The 15,411-nt window shown below is 34.9% G+C and overlaps 2 pseudogenes; both read right to left on the bottom strand.

Moving 5' to 3' along the window:
* Positions 1 to 267: 267 nt before the first annotated feature.
* On the bottom strand, positions 268 to 1,117 carry LOC138337064 (putative disease resistance protein At3g14460; annotated as a pseudogene).
* Positions 1,118 to 2,756: 1,639 nt separating this feature from the next.
* Positions 2,757 to 15,411, bottom strand: part of LOC101254264 (putative disease resistance RPP13-like protein 1) — a 61,636-nt pseudogene continuing 48,981 nt past the window's right edge.

Below are 15,411 nucleotides of genomic sequence, written 5' to 3'. Positions count from 1 at the left end.
AAACAAAGGAAGTAAACAAAAATAGAATGCTTCTCAGGAAAAAGAAAAACTTACATATGTTGGAGAATTATTTGTTTTAATCATTACAGGTGCTCTCCATCAATATATATGATGGGAATATGAGCAATATTTGACTAGTATTCCCTCTTGTCAAATTCTAGCAGTGGTCTGACCAATCGGGAATTACCAATTTCTAGTTTAGAGAGGGAAGAGAGCACTCTCTTTACTAGAAGGGATTGTAGATTAGGGCAATACTCGATGGTCAGCTCAGAGAGGGAGAAGGCAGTGCTGATTCGGAAAGTGAATGGAGCTCATGATGGTTGGCAGTGACTGAATTTGAGGTAAATTACCCTCACAGCTAGATATCGAAAAGAGGTGAGTCTTCAGAGAAGTTTTCTGCTTAATGTTTTCAGATTATCTACTATAGGACATTTAATAGAGGAAGGCAACTCCTAATTCTCACCAGCAAGAATCTCTTTGTCATAGCCATCATGTGTGATCTATAACTCCCTTAGATAGGGGAGTCTCTATAAATGCCACTCCTTTAGGCCATTCACCATTTTCTTGCAATTTCTAATCCAAAGTCATAGTAATATGAACGAAAATCCTCCTTGAGGAAAGGAATCTATTTCTAGACAATTAATCAAATGCATTTAATTAAGAGATGGAAGGAGTTCCCGCATATGTTCTGGCAGTCACTTCAGTATCCAACCGCACCGAATATATAATTCCTTAATCTGGGTCCCCCAAATGCCACCGATTGTTTTTCAAGATTCTCACAATCCCAAATATTGAGTGTTTTAGTGGAAGTAGGAATAAAAAGCCTAGTAAGGTTGTGGCAACATTGTACCCTCAAAGAACGTGCTCTTGGAAGCAATTCCGGTGCTATATCATCTATACAATCACATTCTTCAATTGTCAAATACTCCAGAAACATACTCATGTAACCAACCGGAGCCTCCAATTTCAATTTATGGCAACTTGATATCTTGTCACGACCCAATTTAGAACCGTAACTGGCGCAAACGAGAGGAGTTCCATAGCAAGCCTTGACCGGAAATCTACAGAAATTTAGACAAAGTTTCCTATGTTTTTGGGCCTATTTTTAAATTACATGTATCAGAAATCAATAATACAGCCAAGGAATCTCATCATTAATCCACCTTATTCATCAATAAACTATTCGAAGAGTAAAGATACTGATTCCAACTCCAAAAATAATTCTCATACTAGAAAACAATTTACAACACGAAAGAATACTCATATTTTTTTAATAAAAGGAATGACTATGGAGTGACTATAAGAATTTTAAGAAATGTCTATAAACTATTAATCTTGTTATCCACACGAACAATTACTGGATAACCAGGAAATATCAACTCGTAAGCTCTAGACCAGAAAGTCCTTAACAATGTCACCAGCCTTCTTTGTAAAAACATTACTAAGTATGTGAGACTCTAGGTGAGTGAGTAATAACACTTAATCACAACCATTTTTACAATGCACAAGTCATAAAACATGCTAGTATGATAGGCAAGATGATAAAATCATTGTCTTTTCAGAAACGATAACAATATTTAATCTATGTGCCTTATATAACCAAAATCAATGTAAATACTTAACGGTAAACTCTAGAAAAACACTTTCATATGTAATCTTAAAGTAGTAAACTCAGAATGACATTTCCATATCAAATAGTTAGAATTGGAAACTCAGAAAAATAATTTTGTATCAAATGTTATAGTAGTAACCCCAGAAAAACACTTCCGTATCAAACATTATATCTAGGAGGTTTCCAAGGATGAATCATATAATCAAAGTGACCTTCTCTTTGAGAAGTATCCAATAACAGTGAACTCCTCATAAAGGAGTTAAATATTCATATCAGTAGATCCCGACTCGAGGGATATCAGTAACACTATACTAGTTCTACCTTCTTACTAGAAAGGATTTATTAGAAATCAGTAACTACAAGGTGCATCAGGTCTAACGATTCCGTCGTTTGCTAGGGGATTCATCAAGGTCTACTCCCATTTAAATTCTTCTTGTAATCAGTGAAAACATTTCTAAATCAAATAGAACGTTTAAAGCTTATCAAAACATATCATTTCAATGTTCAATGATCACCGGTCAAAATACTATTTCTCAAATAAATGTAAAACCTTTTCAATAATAATAATAATCATATATTGTAAGAATGAGATTATCTCAACTAAAAGACTTGTCCCACATGCAAGTTCAAAATAGTAGGTAACCACATTTACTTTATAAACAATATAAAATCATGCAATTTGTGAAATACCAACTGCGGTAAAATTACTACTCATGGTATTCGTGTTGAAATATCAAACTTGTCATCGCAAGCAATCCATATGGCTTCCTTCGATCAATCTATAATCATATGATATTGAAATCGAGTTAATTCCTTGTTTAATTTTTTTGAACCCTTCTATACTTTCTGCGTATACCCCTTGCTTTGCGCTGTTTCTCTTTCTTTCTATCTATTCGAATTGTTTTCTTCATCTATTGTTGTTGTTGTACGCTGATATTCCCATCCCTAATCCCTGCATTTTTTTTTAAAAAAAAGATTTGCTGCAGCTTGCGGCTCGCAGACCTTTGCTTCAGCTTGAAGCCTTTTTTATTTGTGGGGATTTATACTGTTATCCCCTTTTTTAAAAAAAATCATTCTGGTCATTAAAAAAAACCAACAATCTGCGTCTATTTTTTTTGAATAAAAAGACAAAAATGCCCTTATTTTAATGTAGGGTATTACATATCTGTATTGTGTTCAAGGCACTGGACAGCATGCTAAAATAAAAGGACGTAAGAGAGTTGCAATAAAAAATATGCAATTCCTCAATCTGCCTCATTCCCTCAAGTTGGGATCTAAGTAGTTGCACATCATCAAAAACAACTCCAACCTTTGGAGAACCACTAACTTCAAACCTTTTTAAACTTGAAAGTTGGATGGGTGTTCCAAAATGAGTTCAGGGCAATTTTTAATTTTAACCTTCTTAAGTGTAGGGACAAATCCATTTCCTAGTACGTGCAAATACTTCCACTGCGATGTATCTTCAAATTAAAGCTTCTCAAGACAAATAAAAGGCTTTTTTGAGGACAAACTGCCATAGATTTCTTCCGTCACCTCTATTATTCATGTATTACTATAATCCATATGATTTTCAAACAAGGGAGTTGTCCCGCTATATCCGGTAATTTCAACTTCTTTTATGTGCTGGCAAGGAATAACAATTCTTGCAGTTATCAATAGACAATGGTACTAGCTTCACAAATGGAGGATCATCTAGCCAATTTAAAAATTATATCCCTCTATATCCGGTAATTTCCACTTCTTTTATGTTTTTATGTGGGTGTAGCATATAAAGTATATCTCTTTCAGTTTGTGAATTGTCCGCACTACTACTTTTACTCCACTCCAAAGATAACTTGTAAACATGATTTTTCTGCCTCATCTTTGCGTTCACAACTTTCCTTCTATTAACCACATTTTGCAACTCTACGAATGATAAGATCCATACAAGTTCTGTGCTTCAACCAAATCTTCTATTCTCCAACCGCCTAGAAGAAACTTGGCTCCCACTAAGACTTGAAAACTTTTCAACTTGTTCTGATGTAGCAGCATCTTCAAGCGAGAAGTGTTGCTATGTCAGGATGACGCAAGTTAACCAACTTCTTCATATACTGCGGTAACTCCTCAAGATCAGTACAATATCACAAGAGAAGTGTCTTTTAAGTTATAGAATTCATAAATAAAATCTTGAAACCTTTAATCTTTGTCTAAGAAATATCCAAAAATCTCAGGAGCTTAAATTTTATAAACAAGTCATTTGGAAACTCAACAATCTCATAGCATGACAATGATAATTCCCTTAAGGATGTTAGTCTTAGAAGTACATTATGCAGCACCCTCTTGCTAAGCTTAATTTGTTACCATGGAGCTGGATATTGATTTGAAGTAATTTCCTCAGCTTATGTGATTTAAAGAGTGATTTCAATTTCTCAAAGTCACCATCTTCTCCTATTGAGTAGGACATGTGCCGGCATTCATTGTTCCAACATGCGCAATCTTTTGTTCTCTTTCAACCTTGTTATATTCTAGGTGTTTTGATGATGCTCGCAAATGTAACAGCCTGGTCCATGGCAGAGTGCTCTAACCCAGATACTAATGGGGTACAGATGTAAAGTTGTCATTCAGGTGGTAGGTAAAAAGTGTAGTTTCCTACATCAATAGGAAAAGCTGACGAGATTGTCTGTTTCAGTGTCTCACAAACAAAGGGACTGGTCCTTGTAAAGTTCTCTCGTTTAGATTCATTGTTGAGAACAACTATGAAGATGTCATGTCAGAGGTTGGTGATGCTTCAACGTACTACACCAATCAGAATGGGCGTAGTTGTTTGTCCAATGGTCAATAACTCTTTATGATTGAATTAGATAACATGAAAAACAACAAATAAATTCATTCATCCAAAGAAGGAAGTCAGCCAACAAGCCTTTTCAAGAACTCGCTGTAAAAAAAGTTGTCACTTCTGATGTGGTAGGTGCATAACTTTTCTAACATTGGGCATTCAGCTGATGGGATGGTCAACGAGTCTGTGGTGATTTATATTATATCTTTCCAACAAACACAAACTTAAGACTTTATATCTTTAAGGAAGAATATTTCTCAACTCACCAAAGGGACCTGATAGAGTGAAGAAGATTCTTTGTTGTATTTATAGCTTTGTGTCTTATGTGCTTACATTATAAATTTAATCTTAATCGATACAGGATTCATATCTTGTTTCAGTTTCTAAAAGTCATCTAGAGTTATGTGATTTAGTAGGCGACATTGTTGTTGCTTAGTATAATCTAAATTGTCCAGAGGGTAGTCGTTTAGTGGGCGACATGGTTTCCTCTTAGAAATATCTATATCAATCGGTGAGGGTTAGTATAGTGGGTATTGTTTAATCTACTCTGGCTTAGCTATGTGACAAGAAGGATTCGTTAGAGTGCAGATTAGCATGCTTATCTCATTTTTTAAAGTGACTTTACTCTTTCTTGGAGAAGATTTGTGGAAGCAGTTTTAGAAGTCCTGTGAAGAACAGGTCATGGTTTTCCTCCCTTCAGCAAAGAGGTTTCCACGTAAAGTTTTATGTCAATCTTTACTTTCAACGCTTATCTTACTGTTTTTATTTTAACTGTGTTGCGGACCTAGTCCAACCGAAACAAGTGGACGCATATTCTCAGTTACATTCGTACTGAGTTAATGGACCTGGTCCTTGACTGATTGGTGGGTGCATTCATTCTAACAAGTGGTATCAGAGCTTTGTATCCTCTATATGGTTAACACCAATAGAAGATATCCTGAAGGAGTGTCTGCCTCACCAAGTGTAGCATAAGGAAAATCTACCATATGTCCTCATCGTTTCAACTGTAAGTGCTACCGGTGGTGGAAAAACAGACTGCACAAGTATATCATGGAAAAAGAAAGTGAGCTATGGGACTTGGTTCTTTATGGTCCTTAAATTCCTACTAAGAACGTGAAGAAAAAAGATCTAACTGGGGAGGTTCCCAAGTGTTGAAGAGAGTATAACAAAATAGACAAAAAAAGGACAAGTCAGTAGCATTAAAAGGTTGTCCAAATAATGCTTATGAAGACGAAGATGATGTGAGTTATTTTACTGAAAGGTGTCAAAAAATATTCAGCAGACATGGATTGTTTCAATAAGAAGAAAACTCCAACAAAACAGAAAGTGCAAATGACATTTCACGGTTATTATTGTTCCCCGCAACACAAGTAACTCAAACTCCCGCAACCCCGTGATGTTATTATTGTTCCCAAGGTGGATGGAGTTGTATCCACTAATGCCTATATTATTTCCCTGTTGGGTCATATGATGACTGGTAATCAGCATGAAATGTTCACTAAAATTCTAAAACAAAATCCGCATGTGTTCAGTTTTGAGAGTGAGGGCACATATGAGTTCATTCACAATTGTTATGAGAGGCTACATATACACAGGCATGGGGTAAGTTTCATGACTTTCTAACTTCACGGTGAGGCTAAACAGTTGTGGAGGGCCTATGTGGAATGCAGTCAAATTTACCCCCACTTGATTAAACACAATTTCAATCTTTGCTTCTGGAAAAATATGTGTCCCAGACTTTGACATATCTAAAGATGGATAAGTTTATGGCCTTGGAGCAAGTTTGTATGAGTGTAGCTCCCTATGAGGCCAAGTTCCATGCCTTGTCTAGATATGCTACACAATTGGTAACTAAAGAAGAGGAGAGAATCCATGTATTTTTCAAAGGATTCAGCCCCGAAATAAAGGTATTGTCTTTTCAAATGACTTTTGCACGAAAAAACTTTAATAAGGTCACCAAATTTATGAAAAAAGGGGAAAGAGTAAAATATAATGGGCAGGCTAAGTCTTTGGCTAAGAAACCAACAACATAAGTTACTTTCAGGTTTACTTCTAGAGGTTATGGTAGGCTAACACTTGCATCCTGACCAATTCATTCTTCCATGCCCACTTCTACACATAGTTTTTCGGGAACTCCACTATAGATCTTTATTCAGGATAACCACGAAGCTACACCTTCAGTGGGAACTAGGACTTCATTTGATCGTAGTTGCTATAATTATTGAAAACTTGGACATATGAGGAGATTGTTTAACCAAGATCATATTTTGGACCACGTGCAGTAGTGGATAAAAGAAGTGGTACCAATGAGTAATGGTAATAATTGTAGATGACATTCATAAGGTGGACGAGGAAGTAATTAATAAAGCCGTAAATGTTGGGGAAATGGTAATGCATGTCGAGGAGCAGTGCGACCAGTCAAGGAGGTTGTCCTTCAAGATGACATGGCCTAATTTTATGCTTTTCAAGGCAATACCGAGGTTGAGACATCACATGTACTATTTTTGTCCCTGAGTACTTAATGCCCTATCCATTTTTCTACCCTAGTTATAGAGTCTATCATTATCACCCATGTATATCATGCTTGTCCTGTTGGGCTGATTTGGTTATTATTGATATGATGGTCTTTCATATAATCATAGGCATGACATGGTTGTCCCCCTATTATGTTGTGCTTAATAGTAATACTAAGTTTATAACTCTAGAGATCCCAGGTATGGAAAGTTAGAGTGGGAAAGGTTGTACAAGCCTATGTCGGTTAAGGTAATATCTTCCATTCCATCTAGGAAACTGGTGAAGCAGGGGTGTTTGGCATATTTGAATCATATTAGGGATGTTGAGGTTGAGTATCTCTCTGTTGAGTGTATTAATGTCGTTAGGGGATTTAGAGAAATGTTTCCTACCGATTTTCATGGTATTCTTCTTGATAGAGATGTAGGTATTTTCATTGACATGGAACCTGGTATGCTCCCCCATCTCCATACCTCCTTATTTCATGGCTATGACGGAGTTGAGAGGGCTTAAAGTTAAATTTTAGGGACTTCTTTATAAAGGTTTCATCCATTTTATTGCTTCCCCGTTGGTTCTCCATTCTTTTTTGTTAAGAAAAAGGATGGTAGTAGGAGGATGTGCATACACTATTGACCAAGGATGATCACTATAAGGAAGGGAGAATCCAAACTAAGATCCTAGCAGCCCAACCTCGACAGAAAAAGTATGCAAGCCATAAGGTAAGAGACATGATATTTCATACTTGTGTACAAGTACTTTTTAAAGTGTAACCCATGAAAGGGGTGATGAGATTAAGTAAGAAGGGAAGCTTAGTGCTTGGTACATATGACCATTTGAAAATTTGGATTATGTAGGTCCAGTAGCTTATAGGTTGGCCTTACCTTTAAGCTTATCTGGAGTGAATTAAGTGTTTGATGTATCTAGGTTGAAGAAGTATCATTGGGACAGGGACTACATTATAAAATGGTAAACTCCATTTTTTAGAGAAAGAACTTCAATATGCGAAGGAACTGGTTGGAATTCTTTATTCCAATATCTCAAGTTGAGGACCAAGGAGGTAAAGTCCGTGAAAGTATAATTAAAGAATCGTCCGGCTAGGGAAGCTACTTGGGAAACCAAGAAACATATGTGAGGGAAGTATCCCGGTTGTATGACTATTCAAGTACTACTCCACCATTACTTTTACATATATTTCCTAGTTGATCACTCATGGATGAACGATGGGTAAATGGAATCTATTGTAACAACCTATTTCCATCATCATGAATAAGGACATGGAAAAAGAATTTGGGCCAGAAAACCATTTGAGTTAAAACTTTAGAATTCCTAGTCTAGTCAAGATTTTGAAGAAATTTATGCTAGTCAGGTTTAGGGAAATCTATAATGAATGAGAGATTTAATAATGAATTTTATTACATGAGTACATTTTCAAGACAATAGAAAGTCCATACGGCTTTACAAAATCAAATATGGGCGAGTAGAACTCGTAGAATCTATCTTAGCGTGAATGGGTAGTTTTTGAACATCATGGTGTGAATGTATATTGTGAAATGGGAGTTTGGAACTCAAATTCCAACTATCTTTCTTCATTCAAGCCGCTAGGGCAGGGCCGCCGTAGCTTGTCGATCTCGAATAAGTTGGGGAAAACACTCATTTTGTTATCATTCAGTAAACTGCGTTCTTCAGAGCTAGGAGATGAGTCATAGCGATTTCTTGAAAATTTTCCACTAATTATAGTGCAAAAGGTAAGGATTTACTCCCTTAATCCATTTTTTGATCCGTAGAACTTATATTCTTAGGTAATTATCGTTCAGGGAGGGTTTTGTCCAAAAGTTTATTGTGGTAAAAAAACCATGGCTGCTCATTGGGATCACGGTTTTGGTCTTAGGTTATTGGGTTTTTTATAATCCGGGTAAATAAACCCTTTCTTAATGATCTTTACGTTAAATTTTTCATTTGTAGAATAAGAAAAAGCATAAAGAATATGGAAAGGAAAGAATGAAGTGTCGTAGTAGGATTCAACATTGCTTTTGAGGCAGGTGATGGTTTGATATCGTCTTTGTGTAATATATATTGGTATTTGCTTCATTTTAATGAATTCATGAATGGGAATTAGGCACTATTGATAAACCCTAATTAAATGAGTATAAATGAGCAATTCTATGCCATGAATCAACACTTGATCACATGATTATGAGTGCATACATTTTAAGCGTGACTATGATTGTGGTTGTGTTGATTGGACCGGGTGTCACATTTGACAGATACATCGGACTGAGGGACACGTTTTGACACATAAATTAGAGTGATTGTCATATTTGGACACATACATTCGATCAGGCTTAATTTCACTTTTTGAGACATATATTGGATCAGGTGTCATGTTTTTACAAACTAATTGCATCAAATGTCACACTGCGACACACTAACCTTTTGTGTATTGGTTCAATGAAAGGACCATTGAATTGTCATATATATTAGCTATTGTGGATATGTAATCGTACATTGCTTCTAAAATGATAACTTATTATATATTATGTATATGCTTGGTTACTGTATTGTGATTGTTCCTATGTATTACAGGTAGTGGAGTAGACGTGTGATCTTACTAGTATATTGTTTAGTAAATGGCTTTTTTAGACGGCTATTAATAGACCTCAACTAGGTGATCAACGATCGAGACTAAAATTTTAGGGTGAGCTAGTACTTTCAAGCTTCCATGTATTCCTTCCTATTGTTTAGTCCATTTTCGTCGAACATAGACTCTTTAAATATTTCTCATGTTTGTTTGGTTGTACACCTTTTGTTAGAATTATTGCACTTTAGATGTTTTGGTAAAATGACTTTGACGTTTTATAAGTTAAAGTTTTTCATTAGTTATGTTAGTTAGTTATTTATACCTTTTACTTTTATAGGAACTTTATATAATTTCTGCATTTAAACATCTATATCTTTAAATGATTAGATTTTGGGTGACTTTTCTTAGTTTTGTTATAGTAATGGTTCTTCCACCGCAGGGTTATTGGGGTCCCAATCAGGACTGTCTGGTTCATGACATTATCATACTTTGTACATTTTTTTGTACTAACACATACGCTTGCCTACATTTCCCCAAATGTAGGGTCTAATAGTCAAGGTTTTTTGTTTTGTAGCCAGTGGTTGATTAGGTTGTTCCCGTGCTTTGGTGCGTCCTCATGCGTCGAGTATGTACTTTCATTGTTCTTAGTTCCTTTTTTATTTCATGTATCGTAGTTAATGTATGTGATAATTAAAATTTCATTCTAATTTAAGGTTATTACGGAAAATGTCATAGACTTACACTTAAATTTATAAAACTATTAGATTTGAAATGTTATTTTGCCTCTTTTGTTATATTTCTTATGTTTATGGGTGCCAAGTGTCTAGTATGGGGTATCTCGAGGCCTTATAAGCCATGTTATACCTAGGGTGTGCCCTTAGGTCGTGACACTAGGGGTGCAATTATGGGGTTGGGTGTAGATTTAATATGGGTATTGTGTTATGCTCTATTTTGTTGTTATTCATTCAAGAATTTGGCTAATTAACTTATGGAATTAGTTTTCAAATTTAATCTTATTTTTTATCTCCACTTGATGATCAAAAGAGATTGATCGAGTGGTCAATTAGTCTGATACTAGCAATGAAGTTCGATGTCTATAAGTCACCTTAAAAAAGAGGATACGGTTAACATCTATTTTCTCAAATCCCGCATCGAAAAAGACAATAGAGTTAATTATTGTGTTTTTTCGATTTCCATATAGATGAGATCGAAATAATATTCTATGAAAGGACTCTATCAAATCAAACGAAGATTAGAGTTATTGTAGCCGACCTAGCGTATTCATGAATATTCATCACTATAGAGCATTACAATTACCCCTATGTGACATTAACTTCCAATCCCTACACCTTTATGTAATTCGTTACTTCTTGAATTTCCTATATTTTTAGATTAATTCTTACAATTGATAACCAAATCATTTTTTGTAATGACTGCAATCATCCACCACTTTGTTTTGCTATTGTAAATGAACGATTTTGCAATTTAAATTTCTTGGGAAAATTCTCTACAATATAACATTTTCGGAGGGATTCGACCCCAACTGTTCTTTGGATATTCTTACTGAAAATGATTTTTGCGTCTTCTAAATACTTTTAAAGAGTATATTCGAGCATTATAATTATTTCACTTTTTACTTTTTCAAAGTCCAAAGGTGTTACAATCGAACAACTCATGATTGGGGCATTGTAGCACTATCTTTTGGAGCTTTTGCCATGTTTCATGGATAGGTTCGTTGTCAATTCTTTTTAAAAAATTTATGATTTACCTATGATTCTCCCTAAAGCAAATAATATTTAAAAGAGCACATCATATAAATAATCTAAACTAGTGATTGAGTCCCTTGGTAGTGCAGCCAACGATTTTGAAACCTCCCGCATCAGACAAAAAGAAAGAAACCTCAATTGAAGCATAATACAATACAAGTCAGATCCTCATGGGGAACATACATCCACAAATTTTTGAATGGGAACATACATCCACAAATTTGTTAATGTTCTCATGGGGATCCTCATTAGAAATAACCCATAAAATTCCCTTCATTTGGAGTAATTGAAGCATAATACAATACAAGTCAGATCTCTTACACATATCTTGAACAAGGACACATGCAAAACCTAATGTTCTGATGATAAATAATTAGGCAAATCATGTTCATAATCAACTTACCAATACACCTCAAAATCTATAAAATGGCCTACATATTAAGGACTAGGCATCCATCTCTCTTTCAATCTCATTACATCATTCATAGTTGAAATTTTAAAGAAAGCCGAATCATCAACATAATATTCAGTCTCTTTTCTAACATCGACGTGGGACTGTTGTTGACTTTGAACTATTTTCAACGTCTCTCTATTAAGCAAACTTTTCCCATTGCCTTATATACGAACTCCGGACCTATCAAAGAAACCTTACTAACTTCAAAAAAAACTATAATAGATCAACGCCTCACACCATAAAGAGCCTGAAAGGGACCATAAAATAGTTGAATATAGTTATGATTATATTCCAACTCAATTAAACAAAAATGAACATCCTAATTACTCTAGAAGTCAATCAGATAATCTCTAAACATATCTTCCAAAGTCAGAACAGCATGCTATGCTTGTACACAGTTTGAGGATGAAAATGTTGTACTAATTTTGACACGAGTACCAAGCTTTTCGGGAAAAATTTTCATAAATGAAAAGTAAATTGGGTACCACGATCAGAGATAATGAATAAGGAAACTCCATAAAACCTAAACTTTTTCCTTAGATACAATTTATCATGATCCTTTACTGAATAAGAAACCTTGACATGAATGAAATGAGCGGACTTCGTCATAGAATCTACAATAACCCTAATTGAGTCATGTTGCCGCCGAGTATGGGGTTAACCAACAATAAAGTCCATATTCAAATCTTCACACTTCTAACTAGTAATACTAATAAATTGGGAAAAACCTTCCGACTTTTGATGCTCCACTTTCACTTGTTTATAATATGGTCACTTAGCGAAAAATTCCACTATATAATTTTTTTATCTTATTCCACTAATAGACCTCCCGCAAGTGACGATACATCTTGGTGGCTCCTGGGTGAATGTAAGATAAAAAATTATAGGCTTCTGATACTATTTTGTTTCACAAGTTATCAAAATTGGAAACACATAAACGACCTTGATATTGAATAACACCATCTCCTATTTGGAAAAAGCCTCAACATACTTTTTAACCACCGGTTCCTTGAACTCAACCAAATTTTGATAAACATATTTCTTGGCTTTCACATCAAACACAAAAGATGATTCTGCGTCATTATGAACAATAACGCCACCTTAACTCCTACTAAAATATCGACTACCAATGATTACTCTATGAACATCATGAATCATTTTTTCATACCATCCACAACATGCACATCACAAGTTATGGACATTCCACTTAAGTCATCGACCACTACATTGCCTTAGTCTAGGTAATAACAGATACTTATATCATAGTTCTTCTAGAGTTCTAGCCATATGCATTTATGAATATTTATATAGTTTTACTCAAACACGTATTGAAAACTTTTTCTGTCGGTAAAGACATCAACACCGACACCATATAAGTAATGCCTCAAAATTGTTAAGGCAAACAACCACTACTAGTTCCCAATCATTTGTAGGATAGTTCTTTTCATGAATTTTCAGTTGCCTTGATGCTTAAGGTATAAGTTTCTCAATATCATAAGAATATATCCAAATCCAATACTTGAAGCTTCGCGATAAATAACAAAAATGACGTAGCCTTCTTGTAAAGTCTAAATTTGAGCGAGGTATGTCTATCTTTCAACTCTTGAAAACTCTTCTCACATTTTACAGACCATAAGAACTTAAATTTCTTGGTCAAAATAGTCAATAGAGAGACAATCATAGCAATCACTTCAAAAAATCTTCAATAATATCCACCAAGACCCAAAAAAACTTTGAATATCTATAGGGGATAAAGGTCTAGGAAAACTTTTAACCGTACTTGCCTTCTTAGGATGTACCACAATACCCTTACCTAAAAGAACCAAAAGAATAAGACATAGAAAAGGCTATATATCTCAACAAAACTCACATTTACTAAATTTTGCAAATAGTTTTGGTCCTTAAAAATATGCAACATAATCATCAAATGGTTGGCATGCTTATCCTCACCCCGTATATAAATTAGGATGTCATAAATACATACAATTACAAACATATCATGAATTTTTCTAAGAACTCTATTCATCAAGCATATGAATGCGGTGGGAATATTATTCAAAACAAATGACATCATCTATAGTTCATAATGAGCATACAACGTTGAAAAAGTATTCTTCGGTATTTTATCTACGTTCACCCTCAATGGGTTATAGACCGATCACATGTTGATCTTTCATAAGTAACGCTCTCATTGGATATGGGAAGAGGATACTTTTTCTTGATGGTAACCTTTAGATCAGACTACTAGTAGTTGAGGATTAGGGTGGCGAACATCTGTAAAACTCCCTTTAGGACTCTATACGACCACTACGAGTTTTAAGTCATGTCATTAAGGTTGAGAAATTTTGAATTAGCATTTATAGAGTTCATGAATCATGTGTTCATGACTTATTTGTGATAGTGGTCATTGATAACATATTGGTCTACTTTGGAATCACAGAGACCAATAAGATATTAGTGGAAATTTACTAAATGTGAACTTCGACTTTGGTCTATAGCATTCTTAGGGCACATATTGTTTAAGTATGGCATTATGGTAAATATAGTAATGATTTAGGCAATTCATAGTTGTGCAAGTCCTACTTCTCTTACTAAGGTTCATCGTTCTGTTGAGTTAGAAAGAACTACAAAGTGTTGATTGCGGATTTTCTACTACTGCGGTACCTTTAACTAGATTGCCTAAAAAAATGTATTCTACTAGTGGTCTAATGAGTGTGAGGTAAGATTTTGAAACTGAGTGCCTTGTTGACTTCCCTCTGAATCTAGTTGTTGAGGCTATGTCTGTAAGATCTAATGTTATGTTGCTATTGTTGGCCTAGGTTTTTTTTTGGATGAAGTATTGTAGACTTATTTCATAATCTTCCAATCGACTGAAACTTCATAAGACTAACAATCCCATATATGAAATAGAGTATGTGACGGTATTCATTACATTTAAGATATACTGTCAGCACTTGTATGGAGGTATTCACAAACCACCATAGCCTTCAATATATTTTCAGTCGACAGACTTAACCTAAGATACTGTAGGTTGTGGGAGTAACTGAAGGACTATTAATTTTATCTTTTAACACTGTCAAGCCCCAAGCTACCCCAGGACATGGACATGGGACCTAGGATCATGAGTGACCCTATGCATACCCTACTGAACATAAGCATACTAACAATAATAAAGTGATGTGGAAGCTTAACCCATGAAATAATCTAAAATGATGGGAAATACCCATAGACTAAAACTGTATATCAAACTCAAATACAAAGCTAAATCTAACTATGTCTGAAAATGACCTTTATCGGACTAGAAATTTTGAACATGCCCCCAACAAAGTCTAGCAAAACTGTAACGAAAAGACTGAAAATTTGAAAAGATAACATGTCTATTGTACTTGGAGAATGAGGACTGACCACCAATATTGTTAAGCTAGAGATCAGGAACCTATCTATGTGTGATCCAGATATTGATAACCTTCACCTATATCATGAGAAGATGTAGCCCATAGTGTAGGAACGACCCATAAAATGAATAAGAAAAACTAGAGCTAAAGACTTTTTATTGAGTTTGTAATGAGGTTTCTTGTTTTGTGATGTTGTTCCGAGCTAAATATTTTAGTGAGTCAAAATTAAGGTACGTGTTAGACTCTGTGTTGAAGGACCTTGTTATGTTTTTCATGGGGT

Source organism: Solanum lycopersicum, chromosome 11 (assembly GCF_036512215.1).
Source record: "Solanum lycopersicum chromosome 11, SLM_r2.1".
Lineage (NCBI taxonomy): Eukaryota > Viridiplantae > Streptophyta > Magnoliopsida > Solanales > Solanaceae > Solanum > Solanum lycopersicum.
The sequence above is the reverse complement of the archived record's forward strand: the minus strand, read 5'-3'. Positions and strand labels throughout refer to the sequence as shown.